This window comes from Mauremys mutica, chromosome 3, assembly GCF_020497125.1.
Source record: "Mauremys mutica isolate MM-2020 ecotype Southern chromosome 3, ASM2049712v1, whole genome shotgun sequence".
In the NCBI taxonomy this organism is placed as follows: Eukaryota; Metazoa; Chordata; order Testudines; family Geoemydidae; genus Mauremys; species Mauremys mutica.
The window spans coordinates 166,881,640-166,906,623 of NC_059074.1; the positions used below are offsets into that span (position 1 = coordinate 166,881,640).

Below are 24,984 nucleotides of genomic sequence, written 5' to 3' on the forward strand. Positions count from 1 at the left end.
TTAGTCTTTATCCACAAAAACAACAAGGAGTCTGGTGGCACCTTAAAGACCAACGGATTTATTTGGGCATAAGCTTTTGTGGGTAGAAAACCACTTCTTCAGATGCATGGAGTGAAAAAGTCACATTTCCTTTCACTCCTTATTTCCACGTAGATCTGACTAAAGGATTGGCATTAATCCTCTGCTACACTTCTCATTCCTTTCTTGATTATGTTGTTGCCTTACTGTAGGCTGCATGGCTGTCCCTTCTTCAGAGGCTACTCTTCCTCACTGTCATGTACCTGTAAAGGTGAGCTCACAGGGGGTGAATTAGCTACATCTAGTGTTCTGGCCCTCCAGCCAGGCAGAACAAGACAGCAGCCAACAATTAGTAGGCTCTGACCTACAAGCAGGATAGAGTGATTAAGTAGTCCCTGAGCCAGAGTGGGGCAGCCAAGCAATGGGAAGGCTCTGGCCTGGAAGCAGGGCAGAGCAGCCGGGCAGTCTATGAGCCCCAGTCAGGGCAGGGCACCAATAAAGTCTAGGGGCTCAGGTAACAGTTTCCTGAAGAGCACAGGCCTCAAGAGAGGGGAGTACTGCCACCCCCCAGGGTAAGGGGGCAAGAGGGATGCAGGCCCACCCAACTCTATCACATCCCAGTCCAGGGACGTAACAGTGGCAGAGTGGCCCACCATTGGTCAGCAGGGATCCACCTGCAACATGCTGACCTTGTATCAGGTCAGCTCCCAATGAAACTGTTGCCTGATTTCCCAGGGCTGCTTCCTACTCTCCTCCTCAAGTGTACTTGTGTCTGTTATCTCAGGGAACACTGGCCAGGCAGCAGCTTCTCAGCATCTTGGTCAGCTGGCAGCCCAGGGAAATCCAGCCAGTCCCCAGGCAGCTGCCTCAGCAGCTCCTCGATGCCTTGGTTGGCCAGCAGTCCTGAGAGCTCTGGCCAGTCCTCAGAAGGCAACTCCTCTGCAGGCTCCAACAAAAGGCAAGATGTTTCCATCTCCTGTGACAGCTCCACCACAATTGAACTGCAGGCCCACCTTTTGTACTTCCGCTTCCTGTCCCGCCCTTCCATTTCCATCAGGATTGATGTGGCTCTCCTGGTTCAGCCCACCAGGGGGCATGTTGTGGTCCCTCCTTGTCACTCTCTGAGGGAGGCCACAGCTCCTTGCTACACTTGCACTCTTTACCCCTACTTTTCACTCTGGCCCTCTTTTTGTGTTGTGTAGGCTCTGATATTTGCTGTTTTATGGTTTCTTTCCTGATAGAATGGACTCAGCCTAACCCTTGTGATATTTATCTAACAGCTGAAAACCAGAGTGTACTTCAAAATCTCAGTGTTGTTGGCAGATTGTAAGCAAATAAGATGTTTGGGGCTGGCTCAATAACCTAGTGTGTAATCACTGTAAGGCTACATGAGAGAACCAGGTTTGATTGTCAGGGCTGGGCAGGTCTGGGAGTGGAATGGAAGCAGGGTTCTCGACTGTGATGGGGAAAGTGCCAGAAGATGCTTAATACTAATCTCCCTCCCTTTCCTCAGCTGATAGCATTGATGGTCTACAAAGGGAGTTCCTTCCAACTGAAATGTTCCTTCATTTCATTAGCTCACATTGGAGAATTTAGGCTCTGAGGAGAACTCTGCTGACAGCCCAGTAGAGACTTGTTCTTCATGCAGTCTCCAGCCATACTATGTGGTTTTGAGACGAGACAAGTGTGCAGAAGACACCTGAAGAAAAAAAAACATTTCTCCTACAGAAGCCTGAGAAATTGCACTTCTGTAGGTTATATACATTTTCTGTGCACTGTAATATTTTTTTATTTATATTCCAGTAGCACCTTAATGCCTTGATTAGATCCCCATTATGCTGGGAGCTCTACAACTGTATAGAAATACAGTAACGGCTCCAGATTACACCCCAATCCTCCAGAGACTTAGGGCATGGCTACACTTGCAGATGTAGAGCATTTTGAGTTAAACCAGCCTTCGTAGAGCACAGTAGGGAAAGTGCTGCAATCTGTCCACACTGACAGCTGCAAGTGCACTGGTGTGGCGACATGAGCAGCTCTTGCAATGGCTACAAAGAGCAGTGCATTGTCATAGCTATCCCAGCATGCAAGTGGCTGCAACGTGCTTTTCAAATGGGGGGTGCGGTGGAGTGTGACAGGGAGTGTGTTGTGTGTATTTGAGGGGAGAGAGAGTGGGTTTTTGTGGGGCTGAGAGCATGTCAGCATGCTGTCTTGTAAGTTCAGACAGCAACGGACCCCCCTCCTCCCTGCCTCTCTTTCTCACACACAGCATTCCACAGTAATGGTTGCTTTGTCTCGGAGCAGATAAGCATGCCGGCTGTCTGAAACGGAGCTTTCAAAGGGCATATCTGCATTCCTGCAGCAGTTACAAAACAATGACAAGAGTGGCCACTTGACTTAAGGGAATTATGAGATGTTTCCGGAGGCTGATCAGAGCGCAGTAATGCAACACCTCGTTCACACTGACGCCTGCGCGTTTCAGCCAATGCGCACTAAGCATTAATCTTCTTGCCGAGGTGGAGTACCAGGAGTGCTCTAGCCTTGGAGTCAGAGCGCTCTACGTGCCTTCCCAGTGTGGACGGGTAGTGAGCTAGGAGACCTGGGGCTGCTTTAATGCACTCTAACTCGCAAGTGTAGCCAAGCCATTACATATGTGCTACTTATCTCTAAGCTTGTGAGTAGGCCCCTTGAATTCTCATCTAAGCAGACAAGACAGATGAAGGATGGGGGAAAGGGATACAACATACAAGAGGTCAGAGTGTCTAGCAAATGTCTTGTTAGATCCAGAGACTTTTTTCTTTGTTTGCTGTTGTTGTTTTTAAATGGGGATAAGTTAGATAACAGGGAAGAATGTAGGGAGTGAAAGCGAGAGGGGAGAAGAGAAGGGAGGAAGTGCCAGCAGGAGACTGGACAGCAGCAGATTGGAACAGAGTTAAAAGTTCAAAACCAGATATCAAATCTGACGTTCTGGGGCTAAGAGCGTGAAGATAGGTAGGCTCCCACTGCAGCTGGTAATGGGAATTGGGATCAGTTCAGGAGGCTGAGGCATTTCATAGGTTGCACTGGAACCGACCCTTAGCCAGGTGGGTGAGTGAAGCTTTAGGGGCTCTGCTCCCCACAGCTGCTCTAACGTAAGGCCCTAGATGCATTACAGTTCCTACTGCATATTAATATGTCTATTTTGTCTTACTAGATAAAATAGTCCAAAATATTTGCAAAAACCTTGTTAATAATAATCTTAAATTAGAGTAGCACACCCTTGCTTGTATTTACCAAAAATGTACTAGACCATATTTTTTGTGAGGACTTTCATCTGTATTTTGTTCTGCTCTCTATTTTGGTACTGGTTCTTCTATTTAAACATGATGCTATGCTGGAATAGTCACCAGTTCCGTAAAATGTAAACATAAGAACGGACCTACTCATTCATAAATTCAGTAGTAATCTCTCTTTGCTTAGGTTTGTCATTTTGATTACCCTAGCTATTCAAACATTTCCTCATTTTGAATGGGCTTCTTAATAGATGGTGCTGAAGTCCACTGTCACTTGCTGAAAAATGAGATCACATGACTAGAGATTGGTCAAACCCACAAGTTGAATTTCCCCAAGGTTGAATCCATCTCTTTAAATAACTTAGAAAATCTCAATCTTTTTGTCTTCTCTAATTTAAGATCCTGAGTAATGTTCCCTTGGTCTAGGTTCTATTAAAGTAAGTTACCTGTGTTTTTGGTAAGACAGGAGTACCATGGATGCTACAACTGTTGCTCCACACACTACAGTAAAGTATTTACGTTAACATGTTTGATTGTATTCTCCTAAAATCAGTACAGTAGATCGTTTAGATCATCCTGACAATTTCTTTATCATGTATTTTTTTCTCATGTTGAATAACTCTGTGGGTGCATCTGCACTAGTAAATACCACCAGAGTGACATATTATGTTAAAAAATTAACATGAAATTCACCTTGTGCGGAGGGCCAGCACAGGACCTATGGAGCACTTAAGTCCCACTTAAGCTCCCAAATTAAGGTTTGTGTGAGTGTGATGCATAGGTCGTGCACATGTCCTCCGCACAGCAGTGAATTTCATCCTTAATAAATAAGGGAGTTTTGTTCTTTAAATTCCTTTTACACATTAAAATCCTTACAAAGAAAGCAGCCTGATAGTACTGCTGGGTGATCGGTACCAGCAAGTTCTGTCTGAGTGGGGGCAAGGAAAAAAAACAGAGTTTACTTCTAAAAACTTGGCTCTGATATCTTACTGTGTGTTTTTTTCAAGGCATAGTTCAGATTATTTGGGGCTAAAGAAAGTCCCTCTTCTCATTTCCTACATAATTTAAAGGCCACCTAAGAAGCCCTGGCAATTTTGAACCAACCAGGTTGGAACCAGTTCTGCTGTAAGTGAAGACTGTTTAACCCCAAATAGCCTTGCATCTCAGCTGGTATTCTGGCACTCTGTGAATCTCAACCCCTCCCTCTACTGCATCACTGGTGCACCCATAAATTGGTCTCCAGTATCAGTCTCCTCCTTTCTTTGCTAATGTTTGTCCCCTGAAGGATCTATCAAGGGATCCAGTGTTAACCACATTTTCAGTTTTCTTTCCAGCTCCCTGACGTGATGTTTTGATTATAAAAATCTTTCTTCATTAGCATCACTTGCTGCAACTTGGATTATAATTGATGGGAGCTGTCCAGCATCCTTTAGAATAACTGATACCTTTATTGTGATAGCATCTGTCCTGCTGACTGGGAGACAGCATATCATCCTGTTTTCTATAGGCCACAGATGTTTTGGGCTACATTTCTCACTATGTAGTCACCAATTTCTGGATCCTTTCAGATGCTTGCTTTTGGTCAAAAGATTGCAATACTGATTTTGAGACAATACCTTCAGGTGTTAGTGGTGACTGGTATGGAAGGCTCCATATCAACAAGTGTCCTCTTTTCCCTTTCTAGGAGTCAGTTCTGTTTTATGTCCACTCATGCCCATATACAAAAGAGTAGATCTAAGAAATTAATCTGTTTTTCTACTACTAAAAGCAGTTTTTTCCTAAACAAAATTGTTGCAGAGAAGCCTTTCCATTTCAGCCACTACAGCTAGGTTGCCATGAAGAAGAATCATTCTCTCTCTTGAAGGGGGGGGGGGGGCTGCCTAACCCCCCATCCCTAACACTATCCATCATTTACTCTCTCTTCTACCTCAGTTGGCAACACTTGGGGCTGGCTGGAACAAAGTCTAGTCTCTGACACCCCCTGGCTGTTTGGCTTTATTGGCTTAGTTTCTTAAAGTCTATTGCCCTTTTGCAGAGACTATCTCCTACCCCTCTTCCTGGGGTGTATTGTTTTGCTGGCAGCCAGGATGGCTCTGGGAGTGGCATGTCCCACAGCTGTCTCCTCCTCAACTGGACTGCCTTTGTTTCAGTCTTTGGGAGAAGTAACCTTCTTCCAGTTCACCACCCTTTCCTCTGGAAAATTTCCCCTTTTAAGCACCTCTTCCTCCAAGCTGAACATGCCTTGCAGGTGTGCCTTGTTAGCACACTACAGGCCCAGAAGAGCTCATTAGCCTCCTCCAGCCCTGTGTGAGGGTGTAGCCCTTCACAAACACAAACAGAGTTCTTTAAAGGGTGTGGATTATGTCAGACCCCAAATTTACTTAGCCTTTAATGCTGAACCTTCTTGCAGCAAACTAATTTTGTTTTGAAACTGATCCCTTTGGTTCTGAGTCATTAAAAAAAAACCCACAATAACATGCTGCTCTTAATGTAGCTAGTGCACAAAAATAGTGGTACAAAGCTGTGCTAACAACACACAGAGGTGAATTACAGATCACCTGATTGGATAGAACTGTTTTGGAAGATATATTATGCTTATCAGTCTCTCAAAGCACAGTTTCCTCCTTGACTGACCTTTGAGAAACATATTCCTGAGGTTATTGAATTGTTCACAGCAGACTTAGTTCTCTGTATGTAGAATAAAAAGAGAAAAGCTTAATTGCTGAAGAAGAAAGACTTTTGTTCTGTACGTTGTTAATTTATATTTCAGGATATTTTTGAACTGGAAATGTGTCAGCTGGTTACTACTTATCTTGGTTTGCAATTGCTGCTCTCAGGCTTAATCATCATGTTCATAGCTGGGAATGTTCCCTTCTTAAAACTAAAGGCCCAAATGGATGGGCAGCTAACCACAGTCTTCAGGATTTTAACCCTTGGACTACTAGTGTTTTCAAGTGTGCCAGCCATATTAATGATTAGGATGATGCACATGTCTGTGATGTCCAAAGGGGATTTCCCCCAATATTCAGTTTATAACGAGACTTGCTGACTAATTCAAATACATTATACTCCACTTCTTGTCTCTCCCTTTGCTGCCAAAGGGTCTAAGCCAAGAAAGAAAACAAACTTTTTTTTGCCACACATTAATCTTGTTGAACAATCTTCTCTACTGATTGAGGTCCTTTGTAGCTTACAAGGGTTGAAAGAAAAATGGAAAGAGGATTTAATAGCTATGACTATGTATCTAATCTTATCTGTCTTTCAGCTAAGCATGTATACCACAACCATCAGAGTATCTGTTGATCTGTTTGAGTGCTAAACAACTATTGCCTTAAATAGTTTATGCTAGGTGTAGAATTGGAATGTACGAAGTATGGTGTATGTTTGTGTCTGCATATATAATACAGAGTACTTGTATGTGGCTTCTTTGTTACCTATTTTGCTGTTGTTCACTTATCTGTTTCAGGATGTAGATGAAAATAGGATCACTGCAGTTCTTATCCATTTTTCCCTAATAATTAATTAATAAACTTTTTCATTGCTCACCACTGCACCCTTTATTATTATTTGTTTTGCAGTAGCACCTACTGGTCCCATTCAGGACTGGAGCCTCATTGTGCTATACAAACATAAAGGAAGATGGAGGTCCCTACCCTAAAATGCTTACTATCCCTTGGAAAAATCTTAACTTGGACAGGGCCGGCTCCAGGGCTTTTTCTACCCCAAGCAGCAAAAAGAAAAAAAGAAAAAAAAGCCGCGATTGCAATCAGCTCTAGTGCTGCTGCTTCAGTCTTCGGCGGCAATTTGGCAGCAGGTCCTTTGCTCCGAGAGGGAGTGAGGAACCCGCCGCTGAAGAGCTGGACGTGCCACCCTGGTCCGTTGGCCGCCCCAAGCACCTGCTTGCTGGGCTGGTGCCTGGAGCCAGCCCTGACTTTGGATCACCTCACCCCACATGCCATATACTAGCTGAGATCTAAAACACTGCAGTTACAGAAAAAATACCTTCTTATGCTTGATTTGCCAGATTCAGTTTTTGATCTTTCTTCAATCTGCTGCAACCTAATAACTCAGCATTGTGTTTGCTTTCTTTATTGAAGCAGCATGATGGGGCACAGGCTCTTCTACAGGGATTTCAAATCTCTTTTCAAATCAATATACTGTTGATGCTGCTGTGGCTTCTCCATTTCACAGCTGTTTCACCTATTTTGCACCTATATTTATTCTACATTTACCACCATCCAAATATAATTGCCCTAATTTAGCCCAGTACTTAAACTGTCTGGGGTTTTTTTCTGTATTTTGTGCTGTTCCTGAGCATTTATATTTTTGATCTGTACACTTAGAAAATATTTTGCATCTCTACCATCGGAATCACCTAGAGAATCTGTATCACCAGTATGTTACATGACAGCTTTTGCTTGTAGAAAAGACTACAATACATTTAGGTTGCAAAATAATTTCCATTGTTCCTTGTTTTCAGAGGCACTTAATCTTCTGAGAAACTTGTCTGATGGGCTGATATGATCTGTTCTTGATCTGAGCTCAAAGGTGAGTTTTTATTTTATTTAATAAACTTGAGGAAACAGGTACAGTGAAGATGGCTGAAGTGAAGCTTTTTGTATCGGTGGCCCTTAACAAGGAGAAGAGATTTTGCTAGGCCTCTGGGGAGAGGGAAAACTACAAATTGAAAAAGCAGCAAAGAATCCTGTGGCACCTTATAGACTAACAGACGTTTTGCAGCATGAGCTTTCGTGGGTGAATGCCCACTTCGTCGGATGCAATCTCTTGCATCCGACGAAGTGGGCATTCACCCACGAAAGCTCATGCTGCAAAACGTCTGTTAGTCTATAAGGTGCCACAGGATTCTTTGCTGCTTTTACAGAAGTTACATTCACATTTGAACTAGAGCAATTCTATATACTCTGATGAGGGAAAAGATCGGTATGAACAAGTTGGCAGTGTTGCCTAACAAACATTCACCTTATTAGTAGTGGCTCTGAAGCTGGATGAGCAAGGGTTAACTGTTGACCCTCTTCTGCAGCTGGCTTGTTAACTCACTTGACTGGAAGGAAGAGAAAGTAGCTCTCAGGAATAAAATTGGGGTTTGAACAGACAACTTGTTTGATCTGAGAGGGTTGAGCTGTGATTGCAGTATTACTAGTATGGTTGGGACAGGAGCCCTGAGTGGGACCAACCTGGGGGAGAAGGTGTAACAATGGCAGTATAGTGCTCTGGGAAATCCAAGAGCTCTAAGGAAGGGTGATTCTGAGAAGAACTTTTGGGAGGACTTTAATTATAGAGGATAATTTGGGTGAACAGACCATAACCCAGGAGTTGTGATTCTGATATTGTGGTGTCTTTTGTGAATAAGGACCCAGTTAAGACTTGGGCTTAGTCTTTGGTTAAAAAGTTTTACTGGCATAACTATGTCAGTTAGGAGTGTGATATATAGATAGATATATTAGATATATATACAATTTTAACATAGTAAAAAGTCCTATTATAGAGGCAGTTATATCAATATAATGGTGTTTTATACTGCTATCCTTTTTTGCTTTGTGAAACTGGAATAAGCTATGCTAGCTCAGCTGCATCCATGCTGGGAGGGGCTGGGCAGAGTTTGCTGCTTTAACTATACCAACACAGTTAAAGCAGCAAAACTTGTAAGTGTAGACAAAGTCTTGAAGAACCTGGAGTCTTGTAAGGCATCAGGTGGGAAACAAGATCCAGCTTACATAGTGCTTCTGTAATGATTTTTTTAAAGATTTTTTTTCCCCACTATTATCACACTAAAATGTTTCTTTAGCAAAATACACTCTTCTCTGCAGTATGTGCTTAACTGCATGTGCTGGTTTGTTATTGTAGGGTTGTTGATGTGCTGGGCTGCTGATTATTTTTTTTTTAGGAAAGTGCTGACTCAGTTTTTAAAGAGATGGGGGAAAAAGATAGGGTAAATTAGGTAAATGATTGACAAAACAAGGGGAATAATTAAGTCAAAGATTAGCCAGATCCTAACTTTCCTGGGAGTTTTGGATGTGGAGGAATCCAGTAATGGAATCTAAAGAATGGCTAGGAAACCTGAAGTTCCTGAAGGAAATGCTATCAACAAATACATGTTAAACACTGGCAGTTCAAGATCCCAAGCATTATGCTATATCCCTGGCTTCAAAGGAAACATTTAGATGATTCATAATAAAGTTGATATTATAAGGCATTCAAAATCTATCCTAAGACAAGATATCTTCAAAAATCTTTGTCATAAATAACTTATGTGAAATGCTATAACTTACCCGTATTTTTGTTTAAGACTTCCCACTTTCTTTGCAGTCAGGGGGGGAAACCTGTTGACAGAATGACCAGGAGCCGTTGTGCCTCAACACTTGACTAGATAAGCTCGCTCAAGAAAGTATGACTGGTATTTGTACATCCCTAATGAAGAGGAGACATATTTTTCTCTGAGGCACTTAAGAAATATGTAACCTGTTAAGGAGGAGTTCTAGCAACAGCCACTAAAGGGATTTTAGTTAAGGAACCAGTAAGCAGTTGGGAGGGTTTTAGAGCAAGAAATGTACTGACTACAGGGAGATATACAGCTCCTAGTGGATAGAATTAGAGCTGCCCAACTCTGTTATAGCCCAGATACTACTAACAGCTAATGGAGATTTGCCTTTAGTTCAAGTGGTCGGGGTTTGGCTTTTGGAGCAAGAAGATCTTAGCTTTGTCCCCCTGGTGCTGTAAAAGTTTTGCATTCCTATAGTATGCTGAGTATGCAAAAGGACATCTGTGGAATGCTAGGTGGCCACAGACTCATTTCAGCATATGGTACAGCATTCCTTCTGGAGGAAAGGCTCTAGATAAATCAGTATTATGATTTAAAGGTAAACTTTCAGGCTTTTTACCTGACAAGACATAAATTCAGATCCCCAGGTTTCTGTGACTTTTTTTCCTACTATAGTTGCATCACTAACATTGTAAGCCCTCTAGAGCAGGGACCATTTTCTCATTATGTATACACAATGCCTGACATATTGGAGCCCCAATCCCTTATCGGGGCCTCTAATATATAAAGCTAATCAGGAGCAGACTGTCTTCTCTAAATTGCCCTTAAGTATTGTTATAGCCACTGTAGATGTGAAATGCAGAATAGTAAGGGTCTGAACTCTGGTCTTGGGTATGAAGTATAGGAGGAACTAGTTTAAAAATGTAGCTGTGATTTATAAGTCTGTGCATGAATTTAGGATTCTGACATTTTTATTTTTTAAAGCATTTTAGTTCACCTCTGCAACACCCTCTGTAGTGATGCTAAGAATGGTTAGATTTTAAGATAAACATGGATTATATCCCTCTGCTCTCCCAAGTTCACAGATCAGCACTTTCAACTGTGAGCCATATGTCTAGTTTTGCAATTTAGGAGTCCTGCAAAAAAAAGTCTGACTACAGAAATTCTTTCACAAGCTCTAGAGCCAGAAAAATATGGTAAAAGAGCAAAAAATAAGCCAAACCAAAGCTGCAGGAAACTGAGCTTGAATGTAAGAGCAGCATCTGGACAGAGTGGGAAGTTGCATTTGGCAGGGACTAAAGTGTTGCAAGCACTTCAGGAAGAAATTTAGGTTCTGATCCTATAAAATTCATTCTCATGAGTAGTTCTTACTCGTGCAAATAACCCCACTTCAGAGGGATTACCAAGGGCTGCAGGATCAAGCTCTTAGAACAAATCAGCTGTTGTTATTGGCAACACCAGGGATGGAAGACAAAGATAGAAGTACTGTAATGTAAAAGGTGAAAGGATTGTTCAGCTGTTCTTTAGAGGGTCTTTGGCTAGGTCAACTGAGTCAAGCACACTGGAAATCTAGTAAATACTCTTTTATAAGAGCAATGTGGCTGTTTAGGGAAATGATGACTGTAGGAGGGGTGTATTTCAAGTATATGTACTTGCCAGATCTCTTTCAGCTGGGACACTCCTTGCTTTTTTTGGACTCTTTCCCAGCCTCCTGTAGATTTTGGAAAGCCTCCCAGTCAGCTGCCATGTAACGGGCTTTGAACTTCAAATAGGAACACCCACCACTGGAGGGGACACCACCACCCTTCCTCAACTCCTCTATTGTATTTGGTGTGTGGAAATAATGGAAATCTTCCATAATGCAAGTGCCAATAAGCTGGCAAGAATAGTACCAGGGAATCTGAGAGCAGAGTTAGGTTTAAGGCACGGAGAATTTACAAGCCTTTGAAAATGGACGTTTGTATGTTATAATACAGTGCCTAGAATTATTGTGCAAAGTAAGAGTGTGTGTGAGAGTGTGCTGGGACAGAAATGCCACTTAAGTAATATGAAAGAAAATAGAGAATCTGAATTCTGCTGCAACTCTAATTATACCAATTAAATTATAACAATTTTTTTAAATCATTTCTGGTTTGTGTGAAGCCAGTTCTGAAAAATGCTGACTGCAGTGTCACCATTAACAATAGGAATAGTTAGTTTATTAACCATCATTCAGGCAAGATTACCTGCTATTAGCTGAAACTCTGGGGGGCATGGATCAGCATTCATGTCGCACTCCCCATCAGTGCCCAGCCCAAGCTGGGGACGCTAATGATCCAACCAGCAGAACAAATTAGGTGATGAATCCTGGTCATGTGCCACCTGAGGCATATTGTGCCTACACTAAAGGGAAAAAGCTGAAACCCTCAGTAGCACTCAGGCTTTCATCCCACTACATTAGTGGGGAGTAATATGGGACTTGCTATATGACTCAAATCAACAGACCCTCTAGGTAGGTATGCTGGCTCTAGCCAGTAGCATCTGCTTCAGAGGGTGCAAAAATCTCCCTAATGACAACCATGGAATAATCTGACTTTAGGGGAAATTTCTTCTTAATCCCAAGCAGTAAGGTGTTGACATATATGTTAGAATATAGATATGCAGGCCTGCCTGTAAAGGCCTATACTTTAAGAACTTGGGTGTATTTGTATCACTTAGTTAGTTATCAAGGTATAAAACAAGGAATCAAAATCACAAAACTGCATGGGCATGGGCCTTCTCTCACTAGGATAGAGTGAGGCCTGGTTCTTAGGTCTCAGGCCTTTGGCTAAGCAGCAGGGGCAGCCATAAACTGGGAAGCAAATGGTCACATCCTCACATTCCAAACTTGTCACATTGAAATAAGGTGGTATTAGGCTGTTAGGAATACAGTCCTGTCTGGCAAGAAATCACTTATCAATGGTTGTGGGTGTGAAACCCTCATTTCTGTATATTTTATCTTTATGGCCTCCACTTTTCTATTGTTAATCTCTGGTTCTCTAATTGTTTCTGTCTGCAGTATAATTAATTTTGCTAGGTGTAAGTTAATTAGGGTAGTGGGATATAATTGGTTAGAGAATTATGTTACAATATGTTAGGATTGGTTAGTTAAATTTCAGTAAAAATGATTGGTTAAGGTATAGCTGAGAATATGACTATATAAACTGGGGTCAAACAGGTGGGGGAAAGGGAAATTGGAATCATGTTTGCTAAGGGGGGACAGGAATAGGGAATGGGTAACAGGGGCACAGGCAAGGCTCTGCATCATCAGAGCTGGGAATGGGGACACAGGGTAAACGCTCTGCGGCATCAAAGCTGGGAAGGGGGACACGGGGTAAACGCTTTGCGGTATCAGAGCTGGGAAGGGGGACACTGGGAAACAGACTCTATCAGCATATAGAGATAAGCCTGACTGATGTGAAGGGTTTTGGAATATGCTCTTTTGGAAACTAATCCCAATAAACATCACATTGTCTGCTCTTCGGCCTTCTGGTCTCTTGCTGCTTGCTATCTGCCTGACAAGAACCGGGGAAGTGGGAGTGTTCAGCCCTCTAACAATATACCCTGAAACATCAGAGTTCATATCCCTTATAACTTTTTTGTCCTATAACTGTGGATGTTGTCATCCATATAAATAAGTATCCTGTTTTAGAATTCTGCTGACTTATTGGGGACAATGATATGTTCGGGCAGTGAGTTCCACAAATAAGTGGGTTTATTTTTCTAACAAAACCCAATTTTCTGTCATAAATTGTAATATATTGTCTTGAACTTGTATCACGATAAAGTGTGTAGGAACTCCTGGTTTACCTTTTCTGTGCCATTTATTGTATATACCTAATCAAATCCTCTTATTCTCCTCCTCCAAATATTTCTGTATATGGTAGTCATTCTATGCCTCTAGTCGTTTTTGTTGTATACTGTTGACCTCCTGAATTTCCGTTTTCTGGTGGGTTTTTTTTTGAGATTTTTATAAGAACTAAACACAATATTCAGGGTGAGGGTATATATTGACATATAATGGCATTCTAATATTTTCACTCTGTCCTATGATTTATATATTTTTGTTTGCTTCTTGAACGTGGCTGACACTGAGCTGAGATCTTCAGTGAATGATCCACAATGACATCTAAATCTTTTCCCTGAATGATGACAGTTTATTTAGGACCGAGCAGGAATTCCCAGAAGAAATAACTTGAACTACTCATGCACTGTGCATTACCTTGCTGTCAGTGTCATTTCCTCAGCACTGAACTTCATCTACTGCCATGCTGCTCATTCATTAAGCTTTGCTAGGCCTGTCTGATGTTTCTCAGTCTTCTCTAGTGTTGACTAAACTAAATTACTTTGTCATCTGAAAATTTTGCCACCTCAGTGTTCACACCTCCCCCCTCACTTCCTAATCATGAATTAATATGTAATTACATAAAAGCCAATTAACAGGTTTCTATATTTCTTGGCAAAATCAAGAGTGTTGTCTTGCATGTTCTTAAGGTGAGAGAAGTGTGAAGTGAATCTGAGAGTTTCTGCCACCCGAGGAACACAGTAGGTGATGCTCTTGACTTGCCAAGAATAGCAGATTTTGTTTCATGAATACTTCAGCAATCAATTTAATATATTGAATGTTACATCTCTTCCAAAACCAAGAATAGCTCATCTGCACTCAAGAATGTGTGATTATTCTGCTTCAGCAGAGTGATTTGCAATGATCTGGTTCATTGAGTGCTCAATTAGTACTGTCATTTAAGAGATCTAGGGCTAATTCCTAGTTCTGTGGTCTCACTCCTTTGGCCTACATCCCAAATTACTTGCCAGGGAATTATATGCCAACTCAAAACTGAACCCTTGTTGGCCCCAGAGTGCCATTCTGGAGTGGCATTGATGGGTTCCAAAAGGAATCCATACCCAGGTTGGGAGTGCTTTGGATGCAGATTCATGAGCTATTCTGGGCATGGGATCCTCAGAGACTGCTATGGGTACCCATCTGGCCCCACAGTGTGCCAACATTTTTATGGCTGACTTAGAACAATGGTTCCTCAGCTCTCATCCCCTGATATCTCTATTCTACTTTTGCTACATTGATGACATCATCATCTAGACTTATGGGATGGAGACCCTTGAGGAATTCCACCAGGATTTCAACAATTTCCACACCACCATCAGCCTCAGCCTGAACCAGTCCACACAAGAGATCCACTTCCTGGACACTACAGTGCAAGTAAGCGATGGTCACATAAACACCACGCTATACCGGAAACCCACTGACCACTATACTTACCTACATGCCTCCAGCTTTCATACAGACCACATCACATGATCCATTGTCTATAGACAAGCTCTAAGATACAACCGCATTTGCTCCAATCCCTCAGACAGAGACAAACACCTACAGGATCTCTATCAAGCGTTCTTAAAACTACAATACCCACCTGGTGAAGTGAAGAAACAGATTGACAGAGCCAGAAAGGTACCCAGAAGTCACCTACTACAGGACAGGCCCAAGAAAGAAAGTAACAGAACGCCACTAGCCGTCACTTACAACCCCCAACTAAAACCTCTCCAGCACATCATCCAGGATCTACAACCTGTCTTGAAGGATGATTCCCAAGGTCTGTGAGTGAGGGGACAGGCCAGTCCTCGCTTACAGACAGACCCCCAACCTGAAGCAAATACTCACCAGCAACTACACACCACACAACAAAAACACTAATCTAGGAACCAAACCCTGCAACAAACCCCGGTGCCAACTCTATCCGCATATCTATTCAAGGGACACCATCATAGGACCTAACCACATCAGCCACACCACCAGGGGCTCGTTCACCTGCACATCTACCAATGTGATATATGCCATCGCCCAATGGTCTATAATGGGATGTTAGATGGGGTGGGATCTGAGTTACTACAGAGAATTCTTTCCTGTGTGCTGGCTGGTGAGTCTTGCCCACATGCTCAGGTTTAACTGATCGCCATATTTGGGGTCGGGAAGGAATTTTCCTCCAGGGCAGATTGGCAGAGGCCCTGGAGGTTTTTTGCCTTCCTCTGCAGCGTGGGACAAGGGTCACTTGCTGGAGGATTCTCTGCACCTTGAAGTCTTTAAACCACAATTTGAGGACTTCAATAGCTCAGACATAGATTAGGGGTTTGTTACAGGAGTGGGTGGATGAGATTCTGTGGCCTGCATTGTGCAGGAGGTCATACTAGATGATCATAATGGTCCCTTCTGACCTTAAAGTCTATGAGCCTATGTACCAGCAATGCCCCTCTGCCATATACATTGGCCAAACTGTACAGTCTCTATGCAAAAGAATAAATGGACACAAATTTGACATCAAGGATTGTAACATTCAAAAACCAGTAGGAGAGCACTTCAATCTCCCTGAACACTCAATAACAGACTTTAAAGTGGCAATTCTTCAACAAAAAACTTCAAAAACAGACTTTAGTGAGAAACTGCAGAACTGGAATTAATTTGCAAACTGGACACCATCAAATTAGGCCTGAATAAAGACTGGGAGTGGATGGGTCACTACAAAAAACTAATTTCCCCCTACTGATACTCACACCTTCTTGTCAACAGTTTGAAATGGGCCACCTTGATTACATTGAACTCATTAGCACTACAAAAGTGATTTTTCCTCCCTTCTTGTCAACTGTTGAGAATAGCCCACTTCCATCTTAATTGAATTGGCTTGTTAGCACTGACCCCCCACTTGGTAAGGCAACTCCCATCTTTTCATATGCTTTGTATTTATACCTCTCTACTGTATTTTCCACTCCATGCATCTGATGAAGTGGGTTTTAGTCCATGAAAGCTTATGCCCAAATAAATTGGTTAGTCTCTAAGGACTCCTCATTGTTTTTGCTGATACAGACTAACACGGCTACCATTCTGAAATCTGTCAGAGTTTCATAGTGGGTGTAGAAGGCAAGTTATATTCTTGCTTTCCTAGATCACAACAACATATATATTAGTACGCACACTGAAAATCTCTTCATATAGTTTCATCACAGCAGTTTAAATAAAAAGGACTGTGACTCAAAGCTGAGAGGCCAAATTTTGTTTTCAGGTACATCACTGTAAATTTGGAGTGACTCCACTGTCTTCAGCAGTTACTCCTCCAGAGCAACACCAGTGAAAGGGCAGAATTCAGCCTGAGCTTTACAGTCTTGCCTGAAGTGGAGCAAAATTCTAAAATGAAGTGATATCAGGTACATGTGTGGATTTATTATTATGTAACCACAAATAATTTAAAATAATCCTAAATTTAGAAAATTGTTTAAATACATCCACCAATAGTTAAAAATAAAATCCAGTCTTGCTGTTATGACACATATCTTTTAAATTATTTTAAGAAGAGGTATTAGTATATTCAGCTGAGCAAATCTATGTGGGTGAAAAGGCATAGGAGCTTTACATTGAGGACTGGAAACAAAAATGATGACTACACAGAGAAGAATGAGACCTTAAGATGACTTATGCAAATGCTATCTTACCTTGATAACAAATGTTACGGGTGAGAAATTACTGCATTTTGTAGTTTGTTTTGGTGATAGTTATGATAGGAAAGATAATACTGATATTAATGTTTTAGCTGAATGTGGTTTCACTTAAAATGAAGTAAGGACACATCCCAGAAAGCTGTGTTGTTCTGAGCTTGTCCTTTAACCTCTCTCTCTCTCAGGTCCCATGTATACGCAATTTCTGCCATATTATTATACATATATTTTTTTAAAACCATGAATGTGTAATGACTTTGTGTCATGGGGCTGGTACACCCATCGCCCTTTGGAGGGTGGTGGGGGGGGGGTTCCGACCCCACAGTTGTGTCTGTAGGGCTGCTCCCAGTCTCAGGGCTGCATGGCCCTGTGGCCTTAGTCCAACAACCCATGTGATCAGGGCAGCACATCCTGATGGCTGGAGTCAATGATACGGCTCCTGTTATCAGGGCAGTCTTACCTAGTGGCCAAAGTCATTACTATGGCCTCTGCTCTTAGGGCAGTGCAGATGAATGGCCAGAGTCAATGCTAAGGCCCTTACTGTCAGGGCAGTGCAGCCTAGCAGCCAGAGTCTGGGTGATGGCCAGGATAGGGGAACCTGGGTCTACCCTTTCCATCAAATCCCAACCCAGGGCCCTATCGGTGGCGGGACTCCAACAGAAACACACCAAGCCTTGCTCCGGTTCTGTGACCATTTCCCCTACAAAACCTCCCTGGGTTACTTCCTACCCTAATCTCTGGGGTTATCTGTCTCTGGGATTCTCCGGTCTTTCCACGCCATTCCAAGCTGGTGTGTCAGGGTCCGTCTTCGACTGGTTGGCCTCCGCGCCTTCGAGTGCCACCAGTCCTCCCTCAGGAGCTAACAACGCACTTCCTTCCCCACCAGCAGTCAGCCCAGACTGAGCTGCTCTGCCTGCTTTTATACCCTGTTTCCAGCTGGAGTATGCCCAGCAGAGTCAAGGATGTGTGGCCTCCTCAGCTAAGAGAGAAGGGTTAACCCCTGCTGTACTAGTGCGGAGCTGATACACCCTGTCACTCTTTGTCTAACTTTTTTTCCATACCCTTGTGAGACTAGGTCACTGCTATCCACTTCTTAAAATGTTTTTAAAATAAATTATGCCCCATCCACACTGGCAGGCACAACTGTATTGACTGAAGCAAGTTTTAAGTAACTTGTTTTTAAAAGAGTTTCAGAACACCATAGAAAATAGAGTGTAGTCAAAACATTAGTTTCCCTATATCTCACAGAAGTATGGTGAGGATTAATTAGTTACTGTTCATGAGGAGCACTGAAGATGGACATTATAAATGGTGTATTAAATGATACCTCTAGACAATAGGAATTCAGAGTCTGAGTGTATTGGAGAAAGCTAATTTGAACAATAGAGTATTCAGAACATAACTGATATGCTAAACTAAGAGAACAATAATATAAAAAATGTATGCATTGCACTGAACAGAAACCCCCAGACCAAAATTGTGTGTATGTATATATGTGCATCCACAATCATTCCAGTAAGAAAAGGCAACCTGGTAGTGTAATCTGTGGTTAAAAGTAAGAGTGGTAGCCCCTGTGGTTAAATAAAGGCAGCCTGGAGGCTTTATTTTTTTGCATGCCACCCCTGGACCACTTTCATTATAACTCTGTAGAGCACAGCCCATGGTTTGATAAACCTGCCTATTTCTCATCCATAGAAAGGATGTGCAGAAACTTCCTGGAAGCATTTCCCTGTGCTACTTCAGGAAAGGGTGGATATACTGATCTTTCACTTTTCCCATTTATTTCCAAAAGAGGGAGGGAGTATTTGTTAACAGAGTCTCCCATGGCTAATCAGACGATAGAGGTCATAAAGGTGGGGTTGGCTTTCTTGATGCACATGTTCTTGTTTTGTTTTTTTCTCAGGTTGTATATTGCATCCAGTTGGCTTCAGGAATTACGTCAACAATCTGTTGGTGGTAATGCAATAAGGTCATTCCTTAATGCTGGCTTTTCAGACCTTGCTAACTACAGAGATGATGAGTGTTTAATCCATGTTATTCAAAGAAACTGTTAGACAGTAGTTCTTTCTTGATTTAAGACCTCTTTAATGACTGCAATGCTGACAAGCCCAGGAAAAAGTAGCATTTCTCGCATTTCGTTAACCGTAAAATACTTCGTAGTTTCACCATGAACTTTTGGCTATTTTTTCACAACAACAAAAAGTCATTTAAATACAAAATATTTTTTTTGCAGACAACAGCCTATTTTATGCCATGACACTGAGAACATTTTTGTGTGAAAACTTGTAGCAGGCAACTAAGTGAAGCATGAATCTTGAAATGTTTGTGCAGGTAAAATCATATCTGTTAGTGAAAATGTTAAACAATCAATTAAACAAAACAGGACCGCCCAGAGGGGGGGGCAAGAGGGGCAATTTGCCCCAGGCCCCACGGGGGCCCCCACCAGAGTTTTTCGGGGCCACTGGAGCGGGGTCCCTCACTCGCTCCGGGGTGCCCGGCAAACTCTTGTGCGGCCGGGCGCAGGAGCTTCTGCCGCTCCCGGTCTTCGCCGGCGGGGGGGTCCTTCCGCTCCGGGGCGGATGGACCCCCCCGCTGGCAAATTACTGCCGAAGACAGAGCGGGACCCGCCGCCGAAGTTCAGCTCGGTCTTCGGCGGTAATTCGGCGGCGGGGGGCCCTTCCGTTCCGGGACCCACCGCCGAAGTGCCCCGCAGACCCGCGGCGGGGGCCCCCCTCCGCCGAATTACCGCCGAAGACTGGGCTGCGCTTTGGCAGCGGGTCCCGCTTCGGCGGTAATTCGGCGGCGGAGCGGTCCCCGCCGCGGGTCTTCGGGGTACTTCGGCGGCGGGTCCAGGAACGGAAGGGCCCCCCGCCGCCGAAGACCCCGGGCCCCCGGAATCCTCTGGGCGGCCCTGAAACAAAATCTCACTAAATAATATTTTACATCTCGTCTTTCATTCTAAAATACTTAACAGACTAAGTACCTACATGGTGTCAAGTATCAGGGGGTAGCCATGTTAGTCTGTAGCCACAAAAACAACAAGGAGTCCAGTGGCACCTTAAAGACTAACAGATTTATTTGGGCATAAGCTTTAGTGGGCAAAAAAACCTCACAACTTCAGGTAGCGCTGTTGCTTAGACTGATCTGCAGCTCTGGTGAGGTTGCAGAAATACCTGACCCTGCGGTCATCTGACCCATGCTCTGTTGGGGATAGGTGCGGCCACATGCCCGAGAGCTGACTCGCTGCAGCACCTGAGTGAGCAGCCCTAATTTGGCTGCAAATTTGCCTGATACATTTAGCTGATACATATGCCAGGGCTGAATTTAGTCCCACAGGGCATGTACATCTCCCTTTTACTTCAGTGAGAGTTGTACTTGCTTATGTCATGGATGAATTTGGTCTAAATTATAAACACAAGTTCAGGCAGCAGTCTTGCTAGGTACTATCCTTCTCCTTCCCATTCAGAAGCTTAGTCAAGGAACTACACGTGACATGCTTTTCTGTTCATGTCTCTGATGTTTGCATACACATCAGCTATACTGAAACCAAATTTAAAGTGTGGCTTAAATGGATAAAGAGAGGAAACTCCTAGTTATGGCTGAAAGTCTCCTTAATGTTTTTGATTCGTGCTATTCAGTTTAACTTAGTATTTTAGCACACATGGTAGAAGACCATCCCTCTTCAAAATGGAGGTCCCCTGGTAAAAGCACCATACCAATGCCACACCTAGGTATGGCAAGAGTACAGTACAGAGTTGCAGCCTGTATTCATTTCCTAGCTTCAGTCAGTTGAAGCCAGACTCTTACCATTGTTTGTTATATTTTGTGTTTGAGTTTCCTTTGGATGTTTTTCAATGTTTGTTCAAAAATAAGAATGATGAGATGAGTTGCATATTTCAGACCAATTTTGAAATGGATTTCAGAGCCAAGCATTAACAACCTGAGATGTTACAGTGGCTTCCTTGAAGTGTTGTGGTCAGCTTTGCAGATCCATTAAAAACACATAATATTTACCTATAATATATAATAATAACAAGATGTTCTAATACTACAGTGTCACTACTCACTTTCTGTCATGTACATCTGCAGTGCTTTATGCTCAGGCAGATCTGCCCTTGATGTGTTGATAATAATCTTTCTTCAAAAATCTCTCAACTGTGCAGCTCCACCGGTGTTGTTGGTAACAACAGTGGAAGTGGTAGTGTAGGGAGGAAAGTGATGTTTTTACCACTTTGTCTTTTAGATCTGCTCAGAGAAGGTCTAGAGGATGCAGTGGTAAAAAACATCATTGGTTGCATGTGCCCATCTACTCTCACACTCCCATATTTACTACCAGAAGAGTTGTAATAGTTGGAGACATCCCAGAAAGGGCTAGTGTAGATAAAATTATTTAGTTCCTACTGGAAGCAGAACTGTGCTAACTACAGGCATGTTCAACGGTGATGATCTTTTTCATATATGGTTGTGGTTAGTGCCATTTTTAGTACAGTTTGACTGTAGAACATAGATAAAATGGCATTAGAGATTACTGTGCTAGTGGAAATCATGCTTTAATTATCCCCACATAGTTCTAAACACAGTGTTATTGCGCTGTATATATGGACATACATCCTATTAGAGCAGATCTGCGTTTAAAGTTGTTTCAAACATTGTTACAAGCCATAATGAGGACAGGGACTTACTAGCTAAGAGAGTTGTTGGTACGATATATCTGAGTAAGACAATCCACTTTCTTCACTTCCTTCCTTCAACAGTTGTGTAAAGTTGCTGTGCAGAAAAGATGACCTGCAAGGAGGAATGAGATGGTTGAACCCTTTTTGCTGCTTTATGATGTCTAAAGCAGTTCTCAAGCATATTGCTTCATAATGCAGCAGAATTGTAGCTGACATAAATTTCTGGAAACTTGCAGGTTGCATGATGCAGTGTTCCAGGGTGGACAGGGCTTTTGACCTCTGAAGAGCTTTTCAAAATTGAGGAACATCACCATTACACTCTGGAAACTGAAGAGGATGGAGCTTTTCAGAATACATACTTGTCATCATCCTCTTTGGAAGGATGGTTAGAATGATATACTCCTCCAAAGCTACAACAACCAACATGGGCTTACAGGGACTGCTAGCAGCTTTAAAGAAAATTCAGTGGAATAGAAGAGATTCCAGTAACTACATATCTTAACTTTTCTTTTACAATCTACTAGAAAGTTCACATCTTGACAATATAATGATGCAAACTACTGTTAGAAAGCATGGAAATTGCCAGATTTCAAAGTAGATAAGCTTTAGGTTTTTTAAAAAATATATAATTTAAGAATTGTTTAATTGATAATAGAAAATTATGGAACTGCATGTCACCCTTGAAGCTTTCTGAATCCAGCTTCCTCCTCCCCACCCTCATGTTTTTTAACCGTAAAGCCACTCCTATTTTGGTTTAAACTGGGTTCTGCTGGGAAGCAAAGTGCTGTATCCTTAAAAAGGAAGCCCCCACAGAGAGAGAGAACAGGGATGTTCACTTCATGGAGGTACTGAAACAATGATGGGGTCTTTTAAAAACTGCTACAAAAACATCTACAAAAATAACTTGGAGAAAATCTTACTTTACTAACCGAAAGCCTGCTCAAGAAAATATCTACTAATTACCAGAGCTTTCCTTCAACAACATGAAAGGGGAGAGTATGTTTCAGTCTGGTCCAATGTCTGTTGATTTACATTTCTTCAGTAATACCCAGAGGATTTTGTGTGAATACCACTATTTCGCAAATAGTCTAACTTGGTAAATGTTGCCATTCCTTCAATTGCATTTGTATCTTCTGCTGAGTCACACATGTTCCTGATAACATGGGCATGCTCGTGGCCAAATGCTGCACAACTGAGCTGCCAAAGCACAAGGCTGTCTGGAATCCGTTTGGACCAATCCGTCATCACATAGCAAAGCTCTGGGATGCTGTCTCTGCCTATTCCTCTGCAGCAGCCTGGAAGTGTGCAGGATCTTGTTTCACATCAGCCACCTAGAGGAAGTAGTTGTCAAGTATTACAAGGAAGTTAACGTAAAAGAGCTGGGGAACAAAATACCTAATGTTGCAAAGCAAAGAGATTCATCAAGCATTTTTCTAGGGAGGTGTCCCCAGGATCTCCTATGTTCGTCACTAGTATTTGTGCTGATAGCATTCTGAAGGAGAAAAAGGGTAAGTACACACAGCGTAGTCTGGGTCTCTGAGACCCACACCTGCAGACTCAGTGTTTCCAAGCCCACATTTGAGCGTTCACACTGCATCGGAAACCCACACCTCCCAATTGTGCTGGGACATCCATATTGCACTATGCAAACCTGAGACAGAGCTTCAGCTTCTGTGGGCTTATGCCATTGCGTCCTAGCATATCTAGAATGCTAGCCAGCTGTAGCTGCTCTAGGGCTTCCTTCATAATGGGTTGTGGGAGCACAAGTCTATCCAGCCTGCATGAGTTGTCTGGAAGTGTTTTGGGTGGTTTTAGCCCATCAACACACGGAAGAGCTGGGAAGCACAGCCCCAGGGGATTGTGAAATAGCATTGGGAGACTTCACACCTGAATCTGGTGACTCCCACTTGAGCTGTGTCTACATACCTGGGCTTTGACCTGCATCACAACAGGACTTGGGCTCTGCCCACCCCCTTAGCAGGATCCGGGGTCCTGCCCCAAGTCAGACTGATAGCTGTGTGGATGGAAGGGAGGCTTGGGCATAAACCTGAGTCAAAGTGCAGGCTCAGAGCGTTGCATAGACATACCCGCAGGGAATGACTACACTGCAATAAAAACCCCATAGCACCAATTCTCAGTCCTGGGGTAAGGTGACTCAGGCTCACAAGGCTCAGGTTGCGGGCTATAAAATTGCAGCATAGACATTTGGGCTTGGGCTCCAGCCTGGGCTCTGAGAGGGTCTCAGAGCTCAAGTGTCTACACTGCAATTTTATAGCCCTGCAAACCCTACTCTGCTGACCTGGGCTAGCTGCGGCCATGCTGCAGGTCTTTTATTGCAGTGTAGACATACATAAAACGACCCCTGAAGCTGACTAGCAGACAGAGTATGTTACTCTGAGTAGTTAATGAGAGCTGTGGCAATGCAGGACACTGATATCTTGGTATTTACATTCCAATGATTTGTGTGCAGACATAACTGGCTCCTGATAATAGCAATAATATCTGTGTTACACAAATATGGGACTTGGTCCAAGCAACTCCATTGGGTATGTTTTAATATCAACACAGTAATGTAACCTAAGAATGCCACAAAGGGGGAAGGAAGGGTGTGACAGATTTAGTGAAGCGAACAATGCAACATTGATATTTGCACTGGATTATCTAATGAGATGAGCCAAACTGTAGCAGGTGTGTTAGAGGTTGGCGGAAGCCCCTTTGCCCCATCAGCACATCTGCATAAGAGAGAGCCACAACGGTGCAGGTGGTGCTGCAGTTGACTTTGATAAAAAAATTGACCATCATCAATGTCCACTGCTTTTTTGGAGTGGAGCGGTGTCAGTGGACATCTTCCCCAGTTAGGGCTCCACTTTTCCCCATCCCTGCAGGGGGACACCCTCAGTCTGGAGGGTGGTGATGCTGTTTTGGGTGGGGAAAGGCATCCCTGCTACACCAATAGTCCCAACTCCCCATTCCTGCCCTTTACTGTTCACAGTCAGCAAGCCAACTCTGAGTCACTGTTTGCAAGTACCGGTATCAGTTTTGCTATTTCAGCCAGTGCTGAGACCAAAAATGCATTCTCTCTAGTCTTTTCTCAGGACCGTGTTCCCAGTGTTAATTCAGGCCATGTCCTTGGATTTCTGTTCTTTATTTGAGCTTCTCTATTCTTTTTGCTGCCTGCCTGCTTCTCACATGGCTCCATTTCTGCGTTGTTGCATGTGCCTGG

General features: G+C 43.0%; 2 long non-coding RNA genes across 5 annotated transcripts in view; one reads left to right on the top strand and one right to left on the bottom strand.

The window, feature by feature from the left end:
• LOC123366560 overlaps positions 1 to 24,984 on the top strand; it is a 66,403-nt gene that overhangs the window by 15,427 nt on the left and 25,992 nt on the right. For both annotated transcript variants that reach the window (XR_006578140.1, XR_006578139.1), the window contains exon 2: positions 7,771 to 7,838. This is a non-coding gene — a long non-coding RNA (uncharacterized LOC123366560). The remainder of the gene's footprint in view (positions 1 to 7,770; positions 7,839 to 24,984) is intronic.
• LOC123366559 overlaps positions 1 to 24,984 on the bottom strand; it is a 49,983-nt gene that overhangs the window by 9,884 nt on the left and 15,115 nt on the right. For all 3 annotated transcript variants that reach the window (XR_006578138.1, XR_006578137.1, XR_006578136.1), the window contains exon 2: positions 21,771 to 21,873. This is a non-coding gene — a long non-coding RNA (uncharacterized LOC123366559). The remainder of the gene's footprint in view (positions 1 to 21,770; positions 21,874 to 24,984) is intronic.